Source organism: Nannospalax galili, unplaced genomic scaffold, assembly GCF_000622305.1.
Source record: "Nannospalax galili isolate Female #2095 unplaced genomic scaffold, S.galili_v1.0 scaffold95, whole genome shotgun sequence".
NCBI lineage: Eukaryota > Metazoa > Chordata > Mammalia > Rodentia > Spalacidae > Nannospalax > Nannospalax galili.
In genome coordinates this window covers 11,259,251-11,286,204 of record NW_008342393.1, presented here as the reverse complement: position 1 = coordinate 11,286,204, position 26,954 = coordinate 11,259,251, and positions in this window count along the sequence as shown.

Below are 26,954 nucleotides of genomic sequence, written 5' to 3'. Positions count from 1 at the left end.
GTCTAAGCAAGTAATGAAGGTCCATGTAGGTTTGTTATTATATACAAAGGATGAGACAAAAATAATATACACATAATCTTAAAACTTCGAAGGTCATAGTTTAGTCAACTAGTTTAAGAAACAAAATATACATCTAGTCAAGGTTATCTGAGAATATTTGTTTTTTTACCCAAGCTTTATCTACATGATAATTAAAAGTACCAGACTGGTGGAACTAACCTTATTGGATGTTTAACAGCCATAGTTTGAGGCCTATACTAATCTGATCAGAGGGACTTAAAGGACAGTTTTTGTCCTTGCCCTCCAAGGTCAACTAAGTTCCAGGGGAACTATGGTACATCTCTCAAAATGTCCTGTAAGTGTAGTGAATCACCTGTCCTCTTGTTCAGGGAGGCCATGGAGACCCCATGAAATGGACTTGAACCAGTGTCCAGTCTACAAAGAGGAGGGTCAACTCAGAGGAAACTTCTCATCCATGCTTCCAAGTGAAGCCAGATATGGTCGAGCAGGACCTTTGACTTATCTTCACATAGATGGAACTGGTAAAAGAAAGGAGCCAGGGACTCTTCCCAAGCCCATGTGACCCCTGAGGAGCAGATCCTCAAGTGACCTTTAGTGTAAAAATAAATTAATTTATTTGGGTGAACTGTATGGTCTTAAACACCCAAAAGCAAAGTATAACCAAAGAGTAAAGTCATCAGTATATTTCTTTAAGAGCTCAAGATATTAAGCTTCCAAGACATTAGGCTTAAGTCCATATAAAAAGTTATTTAGACAATTATTTCTCATTGATGATTTTGTTCCTAATCAGAAAGTGCTGCTCAGATGTAAGACTTCAAATCTCGCCCTGCAATACTGTAGTGCCCACCTGTAGCTAAGGGAGACAGCCTGCTATTATTCTAAAATGATGGCCAAATTTGTTTTATCCCCCTATCTAGAAGCCTTTGAGAGGGAACTGACACTGAGTCTAACCACTCCAACAGCTACCAAAATACCTGAAAGCAAAATCCTGAATCCATCACTCTTGAGTCCAGCCTTGACAGATAAAAGAACAATGAGGAGGAACCCAATAGAGCGATGCTTTTGGAAGGTCTCGTCAAGAAATCCCAATAGACTCTCATATGGACATTTGAAATTTTCCCTGTTCTGACTTTTTTTCTGGTTCTCCATCTAGAACTTGTAATGCTAACTACTCTTGCCTTTACTTCTTCACATCTCCTATTCACCAGTCAAGGACTTTCTTTTCTCCCTACAAATAAGAGTTATATAATTTGGGAGTCTTTTAGATAGACCCACTGAAGGGGAACCCCAGTTGCCTCACCCTGTGTCCCTGTTCAGCATGGAAGAAGCCAGAGAAGTCTGGGTCATGATTCCCTATCAGCAATTTGGGCAACCTCTTCAGAGAATGGTGTGATAAGACTGGGAGATAGGAATTGGCTAGACAGCTAGGGTTAAATATTAAAAAACAAACAAACAAACAAAAAAACCAACCCAAAGAAAAGTAGCCAGTTTCTTGGCTAAAAGTCAAAATGTCCTTGGGCCTCTTAGCAACATACTCTTTTCCAAAGGCCAAAAATGACAAAAATATTTGGGAGCTCTTTTCTAATCCCTAAAAGATTTTAGGGTTACCTCTTCAGAGGGGGGAATATTAAGAGTAGAAAAAGCCCCATTTAAAAAAAGAAAGAAAGAAAGAAAGAAAGAAGGAAGGAAAGAAGGAGAGTACATGAAGTTGTCAGAAAAAAATTGATGGGAAGCTTTGGGAGGTGTTGGAGGGGAGGGAGTGGGCATGGATTTGATCAAAATACCTTATATGCATGTATGAAATTCTCAATAAAGGTTTTTTTAATTTAAAACGAAAGAAAAAAGAAAGAAAAAGCTGCAAGGCAATGGAAATATAAAAAAATTCATGGTAGAAGCTGGGCATGGTGGTGCACGCCTTTAATCCCAGCACTAGGAAGGCAGAAGCGGGTGGGTCTCTGTGAGTTCTAGGCCAGCTGGAACTACAAGGAGACCCTGTATCAAAAAGACCAAAAAGAAAAATAACAGCAAACAACAAAAAACTAAGGTCGATAGCTAAAGTTAAATGAAAATTATTTTGTTTTTGTGTACGCGTGTACATGTTTGGGTGTTAGGGTGTGCACAAGACACAGCTCATTTGTGGAGGTCAGAGCCTCGCCTTCTACCTTGTTTGAGGCAGTCTCCCTTGCCGTTTGTCACTATGCTGCTGACTCTGGGCTAGCTGTCCCACCGATTTCTGGGAAATCCTCCTGTCTCTACTCCCATCTCACCATAGGAGTGCTAGAATTATAGGTGTGTGCCACCAGGCCAGCTTTTGTGTGGGTTCTGGGGATCTGAACCTAAGTTGGCAGGCTTGCACGGCAAGGGCATTTACTCATGGATTCATCTCCATAGTCCTTCACTTTCTTATTTTTAGACAGAGTCTCCCACTGAACCTGCAACTCACTGATTGGGCAAAACTAACTGACCAGTGGGCTTCTGGGATCCTCCTGTCTCTGCCTTCTCAGTGTTAGGGTTACAGGTGAGTCCCACCATACCTCATTTTTTATGTGGGTGTTGGGAATCCAAACTCCAGTCCTTATGCTTGCACAGCAAATGCTTTACCACGTAACACTGAATTTTGATCTTTTCTTGAGCTAGTGATAAACAACATAATATTTTTTTATGATGCAGGGCAGTGATTCCAAAGCAGAACTCCCAATCAGCTATGTTATCACAAGGGTGAAAAGTGAGATTATACTGTGTGCTATGTTAGAAGGGCTTTTGGGTTTAGGTGTTCAATAACTGAGCCTGTATTTCCAAAGAACATACTAAACAACAGTGTGCTCTAACTTTATTTATTTTTATTCTATGTGTTTTACCTACATGTATGTAAGTGCACCACATGCATGCAGTGCCTGTGGAGGCCAGGAGAGGATGCCAGATCTCCTGGAACTGGAGTTTAAAGACAGTTGTTAACTGCCATGTGGATGCTAGGAACCAATCCTGTGACCTCTGCAAGAGCAGCCAGTGCTCTTAACCATTGAACCATCTCTCTAGCCTTATAGCAGTATATTCTAAAACAGGATTTTTATTAGAAGTCTTTGCCTAACTGTGGGCTAATATGAGTGTTCTTAGCCTATTTAAGGCAGGCCAGGTAGAGCTATGATATTCAGCATTAGGTATTGTAGATGTATTTTTGACTTATGATAACAAGTCAACATCATTTTCAATTTGTAATAGGTTTATGCGGATGTCACCCTCTAGGCTGATTAGTATTTTCATTTCAACTTTATTATTTGTATATATGGCTGTGCAGTGTGTGTGTATGTGTGTATGTATGTGTATGTGTGTGTGTGTATGTACACATGTACATTCAGGTGCACATGCACAGTTGTGCTTGTGAAGGCCAGAACTGTCTGTCTTGATCTGATCTACCTCCACCTTGTCTTTTGAGATAGTCTCTCACTAGACTAGATGGGTTGGCAAGTGAGCTCTGGGGAGCTGTGCATCTTCGTGCTCCCCTACCCCTAGCACTGGGGTTGAAACATTGCTAATATGCCTTGGCTTTACTGAACTGGGGCACCAGAGGAAGCTGGTGATTGTACAAGAAGTGAGCTGCTGTGCTTCTCCAAGGACCTTCAGAAACAGGACTTTTAGTAGGGGAGACCACTCAGACTGTCAAGGAGGCCTGCCAAGGGGACAGCAAGGAAGACACATGCTGTGAGGTCAGGCCATCTCTATGGGTAAAAGGCCAAGTTATTTCACCTTGCTAAGCCTCAGTCTTTGCATGTGCGGAATGAGGGAGGTAGATGATGTGTCTATCTCAAGGGGAAATTGAGTTAATACTCACACGTGCACAGAAGAGGGCCAAGAGTGTAATCAGTACTTCACACAGGCTTGCAACAGCATCAATATTGCTACAGTGGTGTCCTTTCCCTGTTTCTGGTCTCCGCCCTCCCCAATCCCCTTCTCAATGCCCTGTTCTTTTTATGCTAGATTCCTTTCATGTTCATATGCATTGGAACAGGAAGTATTACTGAATTCTAAAATAGGGGACATTGGAAACGCTCAAGGTCCCAAAGTGGAGCTGCATTTTGGAAGTGGAATCTCATTTGAGTCCATGTCAGATTTCCTCCTCTGGATGACCCACTGTGCCTTCTGGTAGTGGGGTAGAAGTGGGTTGAGTTTGGCTGCGATGCATGATCCATCCACCACTATGGTTCTTCAACCCTGGTTGGATACTAGAATTATCAGGGAAGATTAAATCAACAATGATAATGTCTACCCTCGCCCAGACCAATGAAATCAGAATTTCAAGGGGAGCCTGGGTGGTGGGATGATTTTAAAGCTCTGCAGGTGATGCTTACCTTCAAATGGTTTTGGTACCACTGAGCTATAGGACAGGTCTGCAGGAGACTGTAGAGGCAAAACCAAATAGTTTTGCATCCTAGCCTTGCCACTCATCCTTATATGACCTGTAACAAATGAATCGTCTTTCTGAGCCTTGGTTTTCTCTCCTGTATAGTGGGGATAATCCTGATTAGTTTGCTGAGATTTTGTCAGAAGCAAATGAAAATCCAAGCAATGAGTTACCCGGGGCCAGCAAATAGAATGGACTCACTAAGCCTTTGTTAACAAAATGAACAACTATAGTTAGTAACACCAACAGTGGAAGTTGGTGTTGGCAAGATCTAATCCCAGGTCGGGGTCCTTTGGTCTCTTCACTCTTGAGATTCTGAGTTTCTGCTCTAATTGGTTTATGTCCACTGTTCAGAGAAGGACTAAGGGGACCAAGGAGACAGCTCAGTTGGTAGGGTACTCGCCATGAGAGTGTGAAGACCTGAGTTTGGCTCCTTAGCACCCGCATACAAAGCCAGGTGCAGCAGCACATATCTGTAACCCCCACATTTATGCAGGCAGAGACAGGAGGATCCCTGGGTGTGCTGGTCAGCTAGTCTGGGCTGAATTGGCGAGTCTCAGGTTTAGTGAGAAACCTTGTCTCAAAAAATAGGAGGTAGAGCTTTTGAGGAAGATACCTAATGTCAACTTCTAGTTTCCACATGCAGGTGCACATGTGAGCATGTGTGTATCTGCACACATATACACACACATATACCACACACATCATGTATACATCCATGTATGTCCATACACCAAAACCAATCGAACAAAAGTAACAAAACAGAAAAGGACTAAGACCTTCTGGGTTCCTTTGGTATCTATTGATCCAAGCCAAGTCTGGGGAAAAACAAGGGTTGGAGCCCTCCTTCAAACTGCCAATTCTTTTTTTTTTTTTGTCTTTTTGAGACAGGTTCTCCCTGTAGCCCCTGCTGTCCTGGAACTCACTATGTGGACCAGGCTGGCCTTGAACTATTAGAGCTCTGCCTGCCTCTGCCTCCCGAGTGCTGGGATTAAAGGTGTGTACCACCACCTGTTCAAGGAACAGGTCAGCTTGGCTGAGGGGGCTGCCTTTTCTAATCAGTCCTTCTAAGTTAAACAATGTCTTTATGAGCTAGCTCCAGCTGAGGATAAAGATGCCAGGAGGAACCTGTCCTGTCCCCTGTGCCCACTTCTCTTCTGACCCTGACCATGGCAGCTGAAACCTCACTGTGAAGGAGTCAGGATGCAGCGAGCAAGGCTTGGAGCAGAGGCACCTGACGATGTCTAGGTGGCAGTCTAATAGGTCTCTCTAGGTGGTAGGAAGCTAGGCTTTCTGTCCGGGTTCGTGGTAAGTGTTTAACAGTATTTGCATTTTGTTCTGAAAATTTAGTATTAACTCAGGATATTTGATAAAGCAGTTGGCTCTTATAGCTTCCTACTCAAAGGCAGAGGACTAGGAAACCAATGTTAAGTGTGTTTGATCACTGTGATCTCTGCAGTGATGAAATAGTTTAAAACGACAAAGATCTGGAGAAATGTCTCAGTGATTAAGGGCACTGGCTGCTCTTGCAGAGGACTTGGATTCAGTTCCCAGCACCAATATGGTGGCTCATAGCCAGCTGTAGCTCCAGTTCCAGGGGATCTGACACCTTCTTTTAGCTTCTGACAGCATCAGGCATGTACATGGTACATATACATACATTTAGGCAAAGAATTAGCATTCATGTATACAACATAAAATAAATCTTAAACCCAATACAACAACAAGCAAACACCTCTTGCTACTTGCAACACTATCTTCTGCTTAGCTTCATTGGTCTAGAAGAATCTGTATGCTTGACTCTTTAAAGAAGTTTTGTTTATGTGTATGAGTGTTTTGCTGCATATAAGTGTACCATGTGAGTACAGTGCCCACAGAGGCCAGAAGAGAGTATTGGACCTCCTGAAATTGGAATTATGGATAGTTGTTGGTGGCCATGAGGGTGCCAAGAACTGAACCTGGGTCCTCTGGAGGAGCAGCTAGTGTTCTTAAACGCTGAGCTATTTCCCCAGCCTCTGCTTGATTCTTTGTAGTTTGTTGTACTGAAACAATAGGTTTACTGAAAGCATCCTGAGATGCTGATATTCATCCCCCTGGGTCTTGAATGAGGAGCCTGGTGTGACTCACCCAATCCTCTGGCCCCTTCTTTCAGATATCAGGATATGGCATCCTCCAGAATTCAGTCTGACCCTTTGAACCCAGTTTGTGATCTGTATACACAGATGGTTAAACAAAAGAATTCACATCAGCAAATTAGCTTTAAGGGTTGCTCTGGATGGCACACACCTTTAATTTCAATACTGAGGAGGCAGAGACGTGGATCTTTGTGAAACTGAGGCCAGCCTGGTCTATGTAGAGAGTTCCAGACCTGCTGGGGCTGCAGGGAGATCCTGTCTCAAACACCCACACACACACACACACACACACACACACACACACACACACACAACCAAACAAATTAGTTTTGAAAAACAAATAGAATCTGACTTCCCGAAGTACAGTAGGAGTGGGTGGAAATTACAATTTGTGAGTCAAAATATATTTCTGGTAAGTTGGGTTGACAATACAGATTTTTTTTTGTATCTACCTTATTAAGTTGTCAAATAAAACAAAGAGCCATGCAAGTGTTAGCTACTGAGATTAGGGACACTTAGGTTAGGATTTTAATCCTTGGGGAACCCACAAATGAGCAGTTCACTATGGGAACCTCTTATTTTTTCATGTATGCACATATCTGACTTTTTTTTCTTTTGGTAGGGAGAGGTACATAGTTTTCATCAGAGTCTCAACAATATGTCTCAAAAATGATTAAAACCAGGATTGGAGAGATGGTTCAGCAGTTAAGAGCACTGACTGTTGTTCCAGAGGACCCAGGTTTGGTTCCCAGAACCCACATGTTGTCTACAACTATAACAGAAGTCTATAACTTCTGTTCCAGGGTATCCAATGTCCCCTTCTGACCTCTATGGGCATTGCATACACGTGGTGGACCTACATACATGCATGCAAAACGGTCATACAAATAAAATAAAAATAAAGAAATAAAAAAATTTAAAGAATGATTAAAGCCCTATTGTAGCCTGATCTTTTATGCCATTTGCAAGAGCAAAGTCATGTTCAGAGCGTGAAGAGCAAGTGACCTGTACTGTCTTTCCATGAGAAAAGAAGTCAGAGCAGAGGAAGGGTGAGTAAAGTTCCATCCTCCCAGGAGCTATGGGCCTTAGAATTTACCTTGGGGTCCAGAGAGAGAGAGAGAGAGAGAGAGAGAGAGAGAGAGAGAGAGAGAGAGAGAACCTCATGAAGCCACCACTGCTGAGGCAGATGGCAGAAATTCCATTCTTTTCAAAGTGATGAAGTGAGACAGCTCAGACAAATGTTTTCAAAGTCTCGAACCTGTGAGGTTTTGTTCCGAGTTCAGGAAATAACAGGATATAAATCTGCCTGAATCACCTCAGCTCACGAAAATTCAATGCTAGGCCACGGTGGCTCTGGCAGCATCTTGTTCTTTCTGTTGTAATGACTTTTGATGCTGCGGATTTAGATGGATTAGGCCATTTAGGGGAAAGAGGGGAATATTAATATACAAAATTGTTAAATGTCAAATGAAATCCCTTAATAACGTGGGTGTTTAAGATGAGCATGCAGGCGCTTTGAAAACATTTCTAGCACTGGCTCAAACATTTAAGAAATCCATTTTGCAAGTTCAAACAAATAACCCTCCTCCAATTAGGCTGTACCTGTGCTAGTGTGAAGTGTGATTCTGCACAGCCTTGGTTGGGAGTGAAGGCTGGTTCCCTTCACATTGCCTGTGTGCCTTGACACACCTAATTCTTCATCCAACAGGAGAATACTTAAATCTTACAGTGGGGTGCACAGCTGGCAGCCAAGACCTGGTTTTTGTTTTGTTTTAAGACAGGGACTCCCTGTAGCCCCAACTGACCTGGAACTTGCCATATATACCAGGCTGGCCTTGATCTCACAGTGATCCACCTGCCTCAGCCTCCTGAGTGCTGGAATTAAAGGTGTGCACTACCACCCTGTGTCTCTGGCTTGATTTGACTTCTTTTATAAGTTTGTTTATTTATTTATTTATTTATTTATTTATTTATTTATTATTTTATGTGTATGCAGGTATTGCTTGCACGTATGTAAGTGCACCCGTGTTGTGCAAGGCCCACAGAGGACAGAAGAGGCTGTTGGATCCCCTGGAACTGGAGTTACAGACAGTTGTTAGCTGCCATGTGGATGCTGGGATTCAAACTCGGGTCTTCTGCAAGAACAGCTGGTGTTCTTAACTGCTGAGCCAACTCTCCAGCCCCAATTTGACGCTTTTAAAGGCTAATGTGTGTTAGCAGATCTAGGCAGTCCCTTTCCTGAAGGTCCTTCCATGTTGGTTATATAAATACTTGCCAAATAATTGCCTGGGACTTATAATTCTTGGAGTGGAGGGAGTAACTGGGGGGGGGGGCGGATCAAGAAGTAATGGTGAGAACATTAGCTTGTTTCATCCTATGATATTATATTTTATAACTTTAGCACATGCCGAACACAAATGTTTTTCATTTGTTGAGTCAAGAATAATATCTTTTCATCATAAAACCAGAAACAGGCTTGTATAAAACCAGCTGTGATTCAGGCTAAACCCTGATAACTCCTTTAATAGACTATGGGATGCAAAGGTAGAAGATTCTGTGCCTTTGGGAACATGATGGAGGAGGATATAAACAGGGAAGATGTCTTGGACAAGATACATTTACTCTGGACCATGACAGAGAGGTAAGATTTCAAAACAACTTCAACCTCATCCTGTAGTACATGTTGGCTGAATCAAATGATCTCATTATAGGATGGACAGTCATTGGAAGTTCTGGGTGAGAGAGTGACCTGATTGGAATTTGATCCTATCCTGGACTGACTTTGGAAATGCTGGGATTGTCTGGGATACTTGGGAATATCAGGGCTTCTTATTGAGGCTGGTTAGCAATTCATTAAAGTATGTACAAAAAATTCACTAACTAGCATCTGAACGAAATGTTCATATATTTTGTAAGGATTGCTTAGTATAGAGAGCTTCAATAGGGTTGACTTGTTTAAGATAGTTAGGTTGTAACAACTATCATCTGATCTCAATGGTCTATTAGAAACCTCTCTTGCCTAGTCTGATCTTTTGGTTCATGGACAGCAAATAAGCTTCAGCAAACTTAACACCTCCAGCGGTTGACTGCAAATGTCCTAGGAAGTGTATTGATGGATACTGAGGGCTGGTCCAGACTTAGCAGGGAAGAGTTAGTTGGTCAAGGGCAATAGCTCCGGCACATATACCCTGTATTTCACATCCTCATTCTCTTCTCACTTTGAGCCAGGCCTGGTGACACAAGCCCATAATACCAGCTAGTCTGGAGCCTGAGGGCAGGGGTATATCAAGTTTAAGGTCTACCCTGGTTACAGAGTGAGTTCAAAGCCAGTCTATGTAGAGGTATGCTCAGAGGTAAAGCATTTGCCTAATGTGTATGAGGCCTTGGAGTCAATCCCCAGCACTGCAAAAAAAAAAAAAAATCACTATGGATGTTTTATATTTTATTGTTAACATGACCCAAATTGATACAATGAAACCAAACCAAATAGAGTCCAAACAAAGGAGACAGGAAAACCAAAACCAAATCTATTAGTCCACATTTCCTTAAAACAAAATGAACGGTGGACCCCAATCTTATCTAAAGGAATACTGACAACTGATTACCGCTAGATGAGGAACAGCTGACCCTCCTAAAACAAAGACCTCTAGATAGGCTGACTAGATTCACCAGAAGGGCAAGTGGGGGGAATGGCTGGGTGTGCCGACAACACAGCAGACAGTAGCAGGGATATCAGAGTATAAGGGCTCTAGTGGGGGGAGGAAGGCTATGGGAGGGTGCTATCTGGGAAGTGGGTGTAAAAATAAATAAATAAATAAATAATAAATAATAAATAAATAAATAAAAATTTTAAAAAAGGACACAAAGGGGGAGGGGTACATATGCAGAGAAGATCAGAGAGGAGATAGGAGAGGAGAGTTGAATATGATCAAAATGCATTGTATGAAATCCTCAAAGAATTAATAAAAAGTTTTTAAACCAAAAAGTACTTAATGTATTAATTTTCTTGTCTATCCACCCACCTACCGTCCATTTAACTGTCCATCCATCCACCCATTATTCATCCATTCATTCATCCATCAATCCATCCATCCTTCCATTCCACAATCACTCATCCATCTATCCACCCACCATCCACCCACCATCCATCCATCCATCCATCCATCCATCCATCCATCTATCCATCTCTTCATCTATCCATTTATCTATCCATCCTTCCATTCACCCACCCACCCATTCATCTATCCATCCATTGATCTATTCACCCATCATTCATCCATCTACCCACCCGTTATTGTTCCATTCATCCACCCATCCATCTAGCCATACATTCATCTACCCACCCATCATCTATCCACCCACCCATCCATCCACCGATCATCCGTCCATCCACCCACCAATCCATCCATCCAAACATCATCCATCCACCCATCCACACTGCTACATATCTGCCCATGTGTCTTTATTCTGCATCTACAGAGGGCCAGGCAATATACCAAGCTCTGGAGATACAGAAATATTTATCTCCAGATTTCATAATTCAGCAGGGGAGCTGAAGGTGGGTAAGTCTACAATTGTGCTTTGAGCAGGGTTAGAGGCCCAGATACAGTGAACAGCTTAGAAGCAGACCTTCCTGACTCAACCTATGGCAGGGATCAAGGTGTGGGCAGAGGTGGTCTGTGGTCTACTAATGGGACCGATAACTTTATGATTCCCCAGTGCCTAGCATAGTGTCTGGCACATAATAATTGTTCTGTAATTATTGTTATTGAATGTATAAGGTATCTAAGGAGCAGAAGGAACCTCCAATGGTCGTCTAGTCCATCCACCTGCCTTTGGACTGAGCCACACCTAAACCATCCCTAGCGCTATTTTGGGTAAGGTTATTCTTAGCTGACAGCTGGAAATAATCAGAGAGGCAGATTCTTCCTGGGGCCTTCCATGCTGCAGGCCCACATGCAGGAAGACTCTGGTGGAGATAGAGCTGGGAGGAGAGAGATAGGCAGGTGGGTTCCAGGCCTGAAGCTTGGCTGAAAGGAACTCATAGAGGGAAGCCTCCTCTTTTTGGGAGGCCAGAAGGTGGAGCTGAGAAGCATCTCTTCAGAAGGGGCTTGAACACTTTACAACTGAGACTCAGGAGGGACCAGGGCATTGCTGGGAGCTGTTGAGATTGAGAACTGCCTCTCAGGGCCTCATCAGAGCCCCCAAGAACAGCCTGCAGGAGAACCAGGAAGGGTGACTTCCATATCTCCCTCCCCCATGCCTGCCAGAGACTGGTGAAATCAGGGTCTGAGGCTGTAGTTCCCTAAGGGGAGCTTTGCTTCCAGGATCTCTTTTTTTCCAGGGTATTTCACAGTGACTGGAGCATGTTGGGACCTAACACAGTCAGGGTGTACCAGGAGCCAGAGCCCAGAGTCTTATAATCTCATGGGAAGATAGGAAGCAATGATTAGTGCATGTTGAATGGCCCGGCTGTGAGCATTCTGAGCTGGACTGGTCCTGGGACAGAATCAAGGGCAAATTCTAATCTCATTTTCAGGTAGGGGAAGGGTAGAGAAGGCACTTTCTGGTGCAGTCTCTTGAAAAGTAAGCATAAACAGGGAACAATGGTCCCATTCCTTTCCAACCTGCTCAGCCTGGTGCTTGATAGAAAGGGGTGTGTGGGTGTGGGTGTCAGAGAGAGAAGAAGGAGAGACTAAGTATAAGCTTGTGAAACCTCTTAGAAGGCTAATGCTTGCTCCCAAATCCCCCCCTAGATAGGGATGAATTTGTCCCTTATTTTCTTCTGAAAACAAGTGTTTTCTAAATACAATATAGACAATGGCTCAATGGCACTGCCCGTGAGCTTCAGGACCCTTCGTGACACCCCTCTCTCTACCCTTGTTACTCTCAGCACACACTCCCATCCCCCGCCACTCAAAGCTTCTTAACTAAAAATAAGTTAGGGAACAAGATGAGGGAGACTTCTTCTGGGCCAGGGAGAGCAGGAGACACAGAGATGACAGTTGGCTGAAGCCTAAGAGGGCAGACATGAAGAGACAGCTGGTACCAAGCAAGCCCGGCTGCATGGCGTCCAGGTACCTAGAAGTGTGCTATGACTTATGGACACCACGGAGAACAACAAGGTGCGTCTTTGCCCACCAGGAGCTTCCAAGACCTCCTCATGTCACCTGTCAGTGGGAGCTCTTAAAGACCCAATCCGACGCTCCTGCATTAGCCATGATGAGGTCAGAGATTAGGAGTTCCTTTAGTAGGAGCCTGATGGTGTGCACACAGTGAAAACCCACAAGGTTGGCCTTTCTCAGGTCCAGAGATGCTCCTTGTTAGCCTGCCCTTGTGTAAACTATTGATGGAAGGAGGTTGAGTATGTGACATTGTCTTCCTGTCCTTTCTCTGAATGGTGCTAGGATGTCCTGGCTTGGCCACTTTCTTTCTGTGTGAAAGTTGCTCTCCCTCTCTGGGCTCAGTTTATTCACTGGTATTAGGGTAAACCATATGCAATTGCTGTTTTCCTAGGTCAAAAGTAATCCAATAATAATAATAAGAATAAATAATAATAATTTCTCTTTTTCATAGGCTGGGCGTGGTGGTGCACGCCTTTAATCCCAGCACTTGGGAGGCAGAGGCAGGTGGATCTCTGTGAGTTCAAGGCCAGCCTGGTCTACATAGTGAGTTCCAGGACAGCTGGGGCTACAGGGAGACACTGTCTCAAAAAGACCCCCCTCAAAGATCCTCATGTATCATTACTGTACGTGTGTGCAGCCATGTGTGTGTATGCCACAATACATGTATGGAGGCCAGAGGACAACTTTGTGAAGTCAGCCTAGTCCCTCCACCTTTATGTGGTTTCTGGGGATTGAACTCAGGTCACCAGGCTTTTGCAACAAGCACCTTTACCAACTGAGCCACCTCACTCGCTCCCCCAAATTGTAGTAATTTCATATGGCTCAATTGAACAAAATGAAGGACCCATTTTGCTAAAGCCTCTTTTATCTCAAATCTTCTCGATTCCTCCAATAATTCCCCTTTCCTTCCTACTCTGACCTCACCTTTGCACACACCACACTGGCCTGACTGGAAGGTGTGCTTGCTGTCATAACAGCTTTAATGCAAGTTGCCTTCTGGATTGGCAACTGCTTTTGTCCCGGATCTGAGATGGCCTTAGCACCTTCCTCCCTGCCGGAGAACACCTTCCCTCCAATGTCATGTTCCATCTTCTAGTCTCCATGTTCCTGTCTGGCTCTCTCACATAGAAAGAGCCACTCCTTCCTTCATAGTCTAGGGCTCATCTTACATCTTTTGCAACATGTTTTTCTTACTTTAAGTGTAAGCATGGAATACTTGGAGATGGAAATCGCATGAGGGAGTGAGGCTCATCCACAGCTCTGCATCACCTAGTGTCAACACTTCCATTATCTTCTAAATCATACATTAAGTGTGAGTCTTTTTCTTAAACCACCATAGTCCTTTAGAGTGGATTCTGTTTCGGCCCTCATTTCTTTTTGTATTTGCATTCTCTGTCATGTGACTTCAAAGCTCCTGTCATTAAAGGGCTGGGGTATTTTCACTTCCTTTTTTTTCTCCAGGATTGGTCCTGTTACTTGCCTAGGCTAATGAATTTTTATTGTTTGTTTATTCTATGTACAATAGCTTTATCACAATATGTAGGATAGTTGCCTGGTTTTCTAGCTGACTCACAGGTTGAGAGCACAGAAGGGTTTGGCGGATGTTGCTCAACTCTTCCCTTAGAATCACTGGCAATAATCAGTGTACAGTAAGACCTCAGAGTTGTTATTAGTGTCAGTTCTCTGCTGGTATACTAAATTACCCCTGAACTTAGTGGTCAAAGCAACAAGTATACTTACCTCCCAGTCTGGGTGGAGTAGCACTCTTATGTAGCTTAGTGGAGTCCCTTGGCTTGGGGTCTCTCATACAGGGGCTATGGCTGGAGTGCCTGTCATCCCAAGGTTCAACTGGGGAAGGATATGCTTTTTCCTGTCTCTCTCAAAAGGCTATGGTACCTGAGAGCTGTTGTCTGCAGACTGTTCTCCACAGAGTGTCTATAACATGGCGACTGGCCTTTCAAAGAAAGAATAATACACAGGGCATAGGAAAGTAAACAAAGCAGGTACCAGAATCTTTGTGTAATCAATCGAAGAGACATCCATATTGGGTTCATCAGAAGAAAGCTTTTAGGTTCAGCTCACACTTGAAGGGAGGGGATCAGAAAAAAGCATAGATTCCTTGATGTGTGTCTATTAAAAGCTGTCATGCTCAGAGGATAAAGTAAACAAATGTATGTTGGTGGAGTTCAGCATATGACTTACTGTTTCATTCTTTGATAGAGATAGAGAGGAGAGGGGGTGGAAGCCATGTCTGATGACTCACATACTGGATACGTGGAAAGATGAAGCATCCCCAAACAGTGGGTACAAGACAATGAATTTGGACAGATGTTCTTTGGTATGTTATACCTGTGTGCATATAACTTTATGTTTGTGTGCCTTTGGGGTATGGGGTAGCTTTTATCAAATTCTCTTAGGAGTCCTTGACCTCTGAAAGGACATGACTCTCAAGGGTGGATGGGGCAGGGTAGGGGAGATGTCAAGCCTCTCAGTATAAAGGCAGACTCAGCACAGTAAGAAGTGAGGAAGGCAGATCACCAGGACACCACCCAGTGTGCTTGGGTTTGTGTCAGAGGGACTTCCTGCCCTGTCTGACAGCCTAGCCAAGTCAGCCAAGATCAGCTCTTTGGGTGGGGGGCCATTTCCCAATCACCCCACCTGCCAGGATTGGTCAGCTTCTACCCTCAGTTTGGCAGATTTTTTTTTTGTATGCTTGTGGCCCCAGGGAAGAACACTGGGTGGCTTTAAATATGTGCCCCTACCTCTCTGCCAGCATCTCTTGATGGTTCCTCTTTCTGACTCCAGAGTGGGAAGAAATGGCTTTACCATCACATGGTTATGTGTTCTGGCTTCACTTCTAAAAGCATGACAAGGAGACATCCTGGTACTGAAGAGCCCTCCACCTGCTTCCCTGAGCTGCTGTTGAGGATGGGGTGAGGTATAGACAGCGGACACTTAGCACACAGCAGCCACCCAGTAAATGCAAAAGTTTTCTGAACTCCCAGAGCCTTACTTCCTCACCTGAGAAGGGGAGCAGCAATCCTCAAGGATACTTAGAAATGCTGGTTGCCTCACTAGCTTGGGGTGCATCACTGCCTCTGATCTCCAGAGAGCTGCGCCCAGCTGGGGTTGGGGTGGGGTCCCGGCCTCTCTGGGGATGTTGAGCCCTTTGAGGTTTGAGTTGTATTTTCACTTGGCAGAGTCTAGTCCTGTGATTCGAAGAAAGCGAGGGGGGGGGAGAGAGAGAGAGAGAGAGAGAGAGAGAGAGAGAGAGAGAGAGAGAGAGACTCACAGTTCCCTGAACTTGGAATGGCTCTGCAGAGAGCAGGCACGGTGCATGCAAATCAGAAACACATGCAGAGGCTCAGCTCCCAGTGCATGCAGGCTTTGGAATGAAGGCACCAAGGCCTTGGCATGTCCTCTCAGGACTGGCCCCACTTGTGCTGGGGAGGATGGTATGGGGACAGAGCCTGCACCTGTGCCCTATCCCGGTGAAAGGAGAGAAGGTGGGAGCTGTGTCTGGTTCTAGGGCTCCACTTTGGGACTCTGGAATGTTTTGAGACCTTGAGATGCCCTGGATCAGGAGGCCAGTGGAAGCTGTCATGGGGAATATTTGGCAGTGCAGGACACTTAACCAGGCTCGGTGACTCACATCTATAATCCCAGGACTCAGGAGGTTGAGGCAGGTGGATTGTCCAGAGCTCAAGGCAAATCTGAGCTGCACGGTGAGACTTGTCTCAAAATTAAAAATAAAAGCAAAAATTTAGAGAGAGAGGAGAGAGAGAGAGAGAGAGAGAGAGAGAGAGAGAGAGAGAGAGAGGCATGGGTACTTGTACTTGGGTTAGTACCCTGCTATGTCCCTTTACTAGCTGTGTGACTTTAGATCAGTTGCTTAAGTTCTCTGTACTTGAATCTTCTCATCCCATCAAAAGTACCATAATTGTTATATTAACCAGTTTTTGTGAGGATAAGGCCACATTTTGCACTTTGTTCTTTGGTGATGAACTAATTTGGTCTCTTAATACTTCTTTTCTTTTTGGAAAGGAGATGAAAATAGCTGCATGAAAGAGGCAGTACGTTAAAGAAACCGTGGAGCAGAAAGTAAGGAGACAGGAAGTTGGAGCAGTCTTAGGACACAAACATACAGCTTAGTCTTGTGCAATTGCCATAACTGGTTAGCAAGTTAGTCTCTCAGCTTCTGATATGCCTGAAGGGAGAAGAAAGTGTCACATAGAGAGTACAAGCTTCATGCTGCCTATTAAACAAAGGAACCAACAGGAGGTAGAAGGAGGCAGCTTTGCTGCTTTTCTTGACATAAGCTGAGTCACTGTTTCTCAGGACTCCTCCCAGGGTCATGACTGGGAATAAGTGCTCAGTGACTGTCTTGCATTGAACTGTGCATCTTACATTGTCCTCGGTGGAAGGCTCTGGGAGAGACATGACACATCTCTCCTGGGTCCCGATGTACTGTCTCTGGGAGACTCTAAGTTGTACTGGGGGAGCTAACTGTTGCAGAGGGTTGGTGATTGATAGCTTTTTCCCTTGACCTGCACCCGTGGCTTGGTTACAACTCCCGTAATAGCAACCCGCCCAGCTCTCCTGCCCTCTGAAGCTCTTGGTAGTAGAGGCTCCTATCTGTGGCTCAGAGATAAAGGGTATACAAACCTGATAGGCTGCTCTCCGGAAGCCCAGATCGTCCTCCTGGAATTACATTCTCGACTCCATGGCATCTTGTCTTGGTGGAGCTGTCCCAGGAGAAAGCATGGCATTGCTCTCTAATAACTCCAGCCTAGCTCCCTCCTGCCTTCCTCTCTTTGTCTTTCTTTCCTCGGTGAATGAAAGGCAGAGTGAATGAAAGTTTCCATTCTGATGGGAAAAACTCACCCGAGCCTTGTAATGAGCTAGAATAATTGATTTGTCAATGAAAACCCGAGGCTATGGATTTGATGGTTGGTGTCAAAACAGTCCGGATCACTTGGGTACCCATTCATTGTGGCTGTGGGGAAGCAGTTGGCTGGGAACTCCACGAAAAAGGAGCAAGCTGAGTCGAAAGGTGAAAAGATTTGATTGTGTTAAGGCTCCCTGGCGTGGCATCGCCCCGTCCACTTCTGAGTTCACTGCCCAGATCTAAGGCTCTGGCGGATATTTTCTTCCTCTCCTTTCTCACAAGCATAGAAATAACTTGACAATTGCCTTGTTTCGGCTACTGATTAAACATGGATATTAATTTAATCTGTAGCTCTTTTACTCTTTAAGTATCTTAGGGTCTTGGTGCAGGCCTTTATGTTCTTATGAGGTGATGGACAGTGAAAAATGGAATTGGAATGTTTCTAGTCATTTCAGAAAGGAACAGAATCTGGGTCGGCCTCTTCTCTTCTTCCCGCCCCCACCTCCTGCTCTCCTTCCTTCAGCTGCGCACCACAGTGGATGATGGGAATGAAGTTTTTCATGTATATGGACAGAGGCCATGGGAAGGTGGAGAAAGAGAATATACTTTAGAATAAGACAGACTCACAAGGGGATGTTCAAGTCCTGGATCCCACACCGTGAGCTGTATATACTTGGGGGACCATTGAAGACCTCTGTCTCCTTGCAGTGAACTGGGGCTGTGCTGTGGGCACCTAATACACGGATCTGGTACAAGAATCAAGTGAGATAGCAACACATGTGTAAAAGGAGCATTATGTTTTAGTTCTTCCTCAGTGACAATGCCATTGACTTAAAACTAGCGACTCCCAAAGTCCCAGAGGGGGACTGATGAGAGAGTTCAGCTACCAAGCCTGACAACCCAAGTTCAGCCCCCCAGGAACCCACATGGTAGGAGAGAACCAGCTTCTGCATGTTGTGGTCTGACTTCCATACGTGTACTGGTGCAGCCCTCTCCCCCCATAAATAAATGATAAAAAATAAAAATGAAATTCCCAGAGGGACTCTTTCTATCGGAACCAAGCTTGCTGTTCCATGGGCAACCTCTGGAGCTCTTTTTGTTCCCAAGTTTCTCTCTCGTGAAGTAGAGGCGAAAAAAGGGGTTGGACTCTATTGTTAGCCAGAGAAGGAAGAGAAGAGAGCAAGACTTGAGCCACCCTCTAAGCCAGGGGCCACAAGCCAAGTCTCATCTCATTTCTCCAGCACCTCAAGGAGATAGAGAGGACATTTGAAAGATGAGGAAACAAACAGATATGCTGAACCATGTGCCCCAGGTCACATGGGGACTTGGAGAGTCCAGTTTTAGTCTGATTGCCTGCGTATTTCACTTCTTTTATTTATATTTGGGGGGGGGGCTTTTTGAGATAGGGTCTCTCTGTAGCCCCAGCTGTCCTGGAACTCACTATGTAGACCAGGCTGGCCTTGAACTCACAGAGATCCACCTTCCCCTGCCTCCCGAGTGCTGGGATCACTTCTTTTGAACGGCTAGGATGTTGCCTTGTCTGAAGGTTACAGGAGAGTGGAGACCACTCCCCACTGGGAGACCCTGGGAGGGTGTTTCTCATGGTTTTGTTATTGGATTAACTTCAAGATATTTGTTAAACATCTATTTTGTGGGAAGACGAGTGCTGTGCAGTTAAAATGGGCAAGGCAGAGGCCCTGTCTTTGAGGCACTGACAGTTTATTAGACAGACAGACCATTAAACAAGCAGTATTTTTTAATCAAGAAGGAAAAAATTTGAGGAGGACTGTAGAGTACTTTTTGTGTCCCTGCCAAGCATATGATGGGGCCGTGCACATAGTGGGCATGTAATGATGTCATCTCTCTTCCTCCCCTATGGCCGGTCCTTAAGTACTATAGGTCACGTTTTTGATTTCCTTGTTTTAAAATTTTATTTATTATTTTTATTTTATGTGTATGCGTGTATTGCCTGCATGTAGGTAAGTGCACTCCTATTGTGCAATGCCCGCAGAGGACAGAAGAGACTGTCAGATCCCCTGGAACTAGAGTTACAAACAGTTGTTAACTGCCATGTGGGTGCTGGGATTTGAACCCGGGTCTTCTGCAAGAACAGCCAGTGTTCTTAACTGTTGAGCCATCTCTCCAGCCCTTTGGTTTCCTTGTTAAGACAGCAATCTTCAGTCAGCTCTTGGATTGGTGCTTGGGAACTTTGCTCCATAACACAGCCTGAGTTACGTGAACCTGAGGAAGTGGTTCAGTCTAAGTAACAGTAAGAACGAATTGTGTCTGCACATTTTATTCGATCCTCACAAATTCTGATGAGCTGCTTTTTTGCTATAGATTGATCTTTTATGAATTCCCCAACTCCATATGTGGAAACCTAACCCACGATGTGATAGTATTAGGAGGTAGCACTTTTGGGAGGTAATAAGGTCACAAGAATGGAACACTTGTGAATGTGATTAATGTACTTTTAGAAGAGATCCCAAAGAGATGCCAGTCACTTATTGTCATCTGAGACCACAGCAAAAATTTGTGGCTCTCTGTGAACCAGGAAGCGGTCCTCACCAAACACTGGATCTACCAGCACCTTGGTGTTAGAACTCACATCCTCACACAGAACTATGAGACATAAATTTCTGGTGTTCATAAGTCACACAGTCTGTGGTGACTTGTTATAGCAGGGTGGATAGTTTAAGATGGTGCCTTTCCTACATAATCTAAGGTCGAAGAAACCAAGGCATAGGGAAGTGATATCTCTAGAGAATTTCTAGGGGCACAGGGTCTTGGGGAAAGCTGACCTCAGACTAGCCCCAGGAAAACCTGATAATGTGTAGATACCTTGACGACGTGAGATTGGAGGGGACCCTGACCAGCTCCAGGGAGAAGGGCAGAAAATTCCAGCCCTCATGGGACTGGGCCTGGCACAGCTCTGCCTGTATCGGTCTTCCAGCCCTTCCCCATCCCCTCCAGCAGGCATGGGACAAGGACAAGGGTCTCCCAGTCTGTAGCCACCAAGACAGGACCAGCTCTGCTGAGCCCTTGAGGGCCAAACCCACATTTCTTGGGCCCAAGGAACATTCTGAGAACTTCTAGCAAGTTAAGAAGTTATACTGAGGAGAGATGTACTTTTGTCTTTGCGGTCTCTACTTTTGGCGAGTCTTTGTCCAACCCTTTTCTTTTTGGGGCTCCTCTGATGTTCCCCTTCTCTTCTCATCCCCCTTCACACGCTTTCCTTTTCCTCTTACACATTTTTTTTCCTTCTGGAGTTCAAGACTAGTCTTACACATATAAATATATTTGTGTCGACCTATGTATTAGCTGTAAGAAAGAGTACTTGACTATACAGTTTATATGCACACTGAATACACATGCATATATTAAACGTGTACTTCTTACATATTATAATATGCACATATACAAATGTGCATATGCATAACCCATGTATACATGTATAGTCATGTACCATATAATAAAGTTTTAGTCAATCGTGGACTGCATCTATGACAAACAAATAAAATTATATCCCCTAGTGACATATACTCTATGATGTCCATACAATGATAAAATTGCCTAATGATGAGGCATTTCTTAGAACAGATCCCCATCATAAACAACATCTTTATATAAAAATCAGGGCCATTATATTTCTAAGCATGTCCTTCTGCTAACAAGATAGCACATCCAGAAAGCTGGGGCTGGAAGTCTGGTCAGGTCCTCAGTGGGAAGCTCAAAGACGGCGGAGCTGGTAGGACAATCATAGCCCCACCAAAGTTGGGCTTGCAGGGTTTGAGACGGCTTGGACCAGAATTTTCTTTCTGGAACCTACTTGCTGTGTGATACTGGGGAAAAATGGCTTTGAACTCCTGATCTTTCTGCCTCTACATGCCTCTTGCAAGTGCCACCATGCCTCGTGTATGTCATGTTGGGGATGGAACCCAGGGCCTTGTGCATGACAGGCAAGCATTCTGCCACCCGAGTTAATTCCCCAACCCTCATTATTTTTTTTTTTAACTTAAGCCCTATCAACATTTGCCTAACCTTTAGTAATATAAAAAACATATTTCTCTTTTTCTAATATTTGACAGCACTATATGCTTAATCAAACTCCCCCTGCTGGAAATGAGTCTCTGCCCCATGTCTGGGACCAACCAAGACTTTATCCTAAATTGCTGGGTGACTGCAGTCTTTTCTGAGTTAAGGAATGAGATGCTCCCAGCACCCACAGGCCTTCACTGAGGCAGTGGAGTCCCCAGTCCCACCTGCCTTTTCTGAAGGAGTTTCTCATCACGGGACTCAGGTTCCACCAGCAGGGGCCAGGCAGGGGTCTCTCAGTAAGACCTGCTTCTCTCTGGGGACTGTCTCCTGAAGATTTAGTGTGATATTTTTTCTCACCCTCAGGAATCTGGCCACACTCCAGGGCTGCCTATCATGAGCAGTCTTGTTTGCTTGCAATTTGCAGAGTCGCAAGGGGTAAAGGACCAGCTTTGACTATTCAGTCTTTCTGGTGGGGGCAGAAACCTGCCTTAGGCTGGAGGACTTTTCCCTTTTTAAGGAACCAGAACATTCACACGCTCCATTTAGTGGAAGTGGTGTGTGTACACGTGTGTGTGTGTGTGTGTGTGTGTGTGTGTGTATGTGTATGTGTGTGTAAGGGGCAATAGCACCTTTGGGGGGGTGTGGCTGCTTGGTGCCAGTACTATCTTCTAGATATCTCCTGAGTTAATAATCACACTTCTTGTGTGACCCTCCCCATCTTCCTGATGGGGTCATTGAGGTTCAGAGATGGAATCTGTTTCCAGTGGCCTGACTCCAGCATCTGCACCTACATCTGTGGCCTCCAGGGCACACGTGGGAGAAGAGGAGGAAGCAGTATTCCCCGGGGCCACAGGGCACACTTATGGGGGACTCTCAGCAGGGGGAATTTGAGGAGCCCATGACAGTGGTGGCTGACCCTAGTTGTGCCCTTCTAGTGTCCTGTGGTTTGGGGGTTTGCTGTCTAAAGAGGCAGTTATTTAGCATAGGCTCTTTCTTCTTACCTTTCCTGAGACAGGGAACTGTGAAGATGTTTTGGTCTCTGCAGGTCTTCCTTCCCAGGGTTCACAGGCTCGGCTCCTTATCCTGGGAGTCCTGCTGAGTGGCCACTGGGAAGAGTCCCAGCAAACAGGAGGAGGGGATAAAGTAGTGCGGACACTTGGAGTCTAATGACTCAAGGCTCAAGTTTAGTTTTGCCATCTTCCAATCACCTGGCTTCAAGCAAACCACCATACCTTTGAACTTCGGTTTGCTCACCTGTAACATGGGATAGGATCCTGTGTGTTGGAAGAGCAAACCACAATGAAGAATGGATGGAGGGCCTTTGCATAAAGCCTGGCCTAGGGTAGGGCCCAGGGGATGCTGCACAGCTTTCTTCTGGGAAGAGCAGCGTCCTCTGGAGACCCCTTAACACAGACAGGTCCCATCTTTCCCTGGCTCAGCTGCTCTGGGGCAACTGAAGGAGATGTGCACTTCCCAAGCACTGACCTTCACATGGAGAGAAAAGCAAGGATAGAAAGGGAAAAGGGCACCAGTGGCTTTGGGTCTGCCAAAGCCAGACTAGCCGTAAGGTTCAGAGCTATCCTCACAAAGGCCCTGAGTAAGCAGCAACATCTCAAAGACAAAGACCATTCTTCTTGCTACCTCACCCTCTGTACTGGGCCTGAAGTATATCAAAACCTGGTTTTGCTGAGGGGACATGAAGCCCTGGTCTCATCAGCTGCAGAGTGGGAAAAGCCCGAAGCTCCCTGCCTGGCTGTCTGAAGTTGAGGGACAGAGCCTGCTGGGGTTCCAGAGCCAAAGAAACAAAAAACTCCAACTTCACAAGAGCAGAGAGACACTTCTCCTGTTTGTTTTTAATCAAGCTCTCCATGCTGACACTTGGGCTCCATGCAACCACTTAAATAGTTCCACCAGCAAATAAACACTTGGCCAAATATTTGCCCCTATGTGCTTTCAATAGTAAATACCAGCTATATTGCTCATCTCCTTATATCACGCCGACAGGGCCACCCCTGGCTGCTCTGAACTGAGTGGCCTTTTCAAAGATGGGTGGGAACTCCTTCCTGACCTCCCACCATGATGGCCAGGAACAGTGGCCTTAGTCCCTGGTGACAGAGTGCTCCTCCCACCCTGAAGGACAGACCAGTTAAAGATCCTTTGTGGGATGTGTGTTGACGGGCAGCAGGTCCCCAGGTCCCAGGAATCCTGCCCTCTGTTCCTCTCAGCCTTGTTCTTCCCTTCCCTGCACTCAGCAGCTCTGCAGATACCAGGGCACTTTGGTGGAGTGGGCCAGCACTCACGGCTGCTTCATATCCCAGTGGGCTTTAGGGAGGGGATAAGGGATGGGGAGATGGAATCTGGGGAAAGTGAGAGGGGAGGAGAATGCATCAGCTTTAAGGGGTACAAAGGGTGCTTGGGATCTTATGAGACACAAAACACAAGGACATCCTCATGCCTCCATACATGTGCACACATTAACATGCCCTGTTCCCCACAACAACCATGGTGGTGGTTATGATCCCCTGACTGCAAGCACTACTTAAGATGTGAATAAAGCATCCATTGGACGAAGTAAGAAAGGGCTTACGCCCTCCTGCTCCCTGTCTCACTGCGCCTCTTCTCTCTGTCACCTTTGGAATGATGCCGTCTACCATGAAGACAGATCAATGGGGCTGCCCAATCTTGAACTTCTAGCCTTCAAAAATCCAAGCTAAATAAAGCCATTTCCCATATGACTTTGAGGTGGACATGAAAATTCCCATTTTTCAAATGGATGATTTGTACATATGCTGGGGCTTATTCATAAAGAGCAGGTGTGAGAAGTGAATTCAGGATTCCTACCACTGCTCCAGAGAACATTCCAGTTTGGCTATCATCTTTTACTTGACTTTTCGTTATTATGTGCTTTTAGGGGGGGCATTATAATTTGGTTTGAGCTTGTATTGCAGCCTCTTGACACACTTCATAAGAGCACAGGTAGCTGATCCCCTGTGGCTACTCTCTCTCTCTTTAGAATGCATGAATACATATAAGCACACATGTGAATGTAAGCACAGCCAACCAGGAGATGACTCTATCTGCTACTGAAGTTCTCTGTCAATTGCTGGAAAGGCACTGGAAGCGGACATACCTGGCTGGAAAGTCAGTTTAGTCATGCAGCGGCTGAGTAATCTGGATGAGTCATTTGATCTTTTGCCTCACTCAGTTTATCTGTGCAGTGGACCAAATGGCACCTCCCTGAGTGGCTGTGAGTCGGGCCTGTGTGCATGCACACTGACCAGGGCAGTTCCTTCAGTGCCCGCTGTCTCGATAGCTCTCTTTCCTTACTACTAGAATTCTCAAGGTGTTCAGGTGGCAATGGGCCTAGTCAAAATGTTGGTACGTAAGCAGGATTTTATTAGCTACCTCTGGGCAGTCACTGGGTGAAGGTTCTGGAAACACCATGTTTTTAAAAGGTTCATAACAGCTGACATCAACATTTCTCTTTTTATCTTTCTTTTCTTTACTGTTCAGAGGAAATGCCAGAAAGTAGAACCTCATTCTAGTGACCACGAGGCCAAAAGGTAGATGCTTAGAATGGAACGAGACAAAAGAAGCCTTGGTTCCATCTATATTTTGGATGTTGGAAGTTCCTAAAAGACTTAGTGCCCAGGGTGGCAGGTGATGGCGGTAGAGCCTTTAGAGGTGGGGCCTGGTGGGAGGTCCTTAGGCCACTGGAGGTGTGTCTTCAGTGAGGCACCTTCCTTTTTCAGTTTTACCTCCTAGCTATGAGGTGAGCTATTAGCTCTGTGTCCTGATGGACTGCCTCAGCACAGGCCCTGCAGCCACAGGGTAGGCTGATCACAGAAAGTAAGAGCCAAATAACTTCTTTCTCTTTCATCTCAGGCATTTTATTATAGTGTCAGAAAGCTGACAAGTTGAAATTATTCATCTAGCAAATATTGACAATGCCTTTCCATAGGATCTGTAACTCAACTCATGCCTCTCTCTGGGTGAAAAGATTGGCTCCTCCCCTATGCTCTCAGGACTGGGCATTCAGTTGCCCAGTGGAAGGTGACGAGAAGAGATCCACACTTTGGTGCTGTTCTATGATATTACCTTGTTCATCTCCCTTTGGCATGAGTCCACAAGTCCCAGCTAGGGCTGCTCCTCCAGCTTGGACTTCAGTCTGTGGACAGAGTGGAGTGGATCCACAGTGTGGAGTGAAAAGCATATCCTGTGAAAAACATCTGGTGAACAAGAACCAACATTTCGTGCTTCTAAGTCACTGAGATTTCGGGTCATTTGGTGATCGCAACATAAGCTAGGGAAAGCGAATTCATCCACGCTGGCCTCACAGCTCCCTTTGCCTATTCTCTAGTCTTCTTGCTGTAGGAGAAAGAGGGCTTCTATTTGGCTGAGCCAGTGTGGATGGGCGACTACGATGTTGCTACCCAGTGTCACGAAGGAACTGGATCTTTGCTTTCCCTTGCCACCCCACAATTCATTTCTCTGCAGGTAACCCGTGTATCAGCCCCAAACATTTTTCTACATACTGGCACTAGGACAAGGGTAAAACACCATGGGTGAACGATTTAAGGAACCCCTTACTCTCAGGTACATATAGGACAGAGCAGTCATTTCCATGAACCTGAGATTGAGAACCTCCTTAAAGTCTATGCCTTGGGCACCCTAGATGTTACCATGCTATGCATATCTGTTTTGTGTGTGTGTGTGTGTGTGTGTGTGTGTGTGTGTGTGTGTACGTACCCATGTGGAGACCAGAGATAAACATCAGTTATCTTCCTCTCTTTCCACCTTATTTCTAGAGGCAGGGTCTCTCACTGAACCTGGAGCTACCTGATGCAGCTAGACTGGCTGGCCAGCGAGCTCCAGGGATCCCTCTGTCTCCTCCTCCCCAGCGCTGGGATTCCGGGTGCTTGCTGCTGTGCTCACTTTTTCACATGGTTGCTGGGGAAGGAATCCAGGTCCTCATGCTTGCAAGGCAAGTGCTTCACTGACTAAGCTGTCTCCCAGCCCTAATCTGGACCTTTTAATAATTGTGTATTAGTCTGTGCTATGAACGACCCATCGTTTAGCTACTTCCCCATTGGTGAGTTTAAATTTCCATCTGCTGTTTTAAGAGTTTGAGAACTGAAGTGTTCCTGAAAGAGTATGTTCAATTTTTGCCCGCCATAACCAAAGCACCCTTCAAAAGCTCTGCCCCAATTCCTGTTCCCACCAGCAATGCGGAGGGATAAAATAGTAGATAATTTTACACTCGAATGAACTGCAGAATTTCTTTAAATAGCCAGCTTTCTCGGTACTTATGATCTCTCCAAATTAGATTCACATGCTGCTTCCCAGGC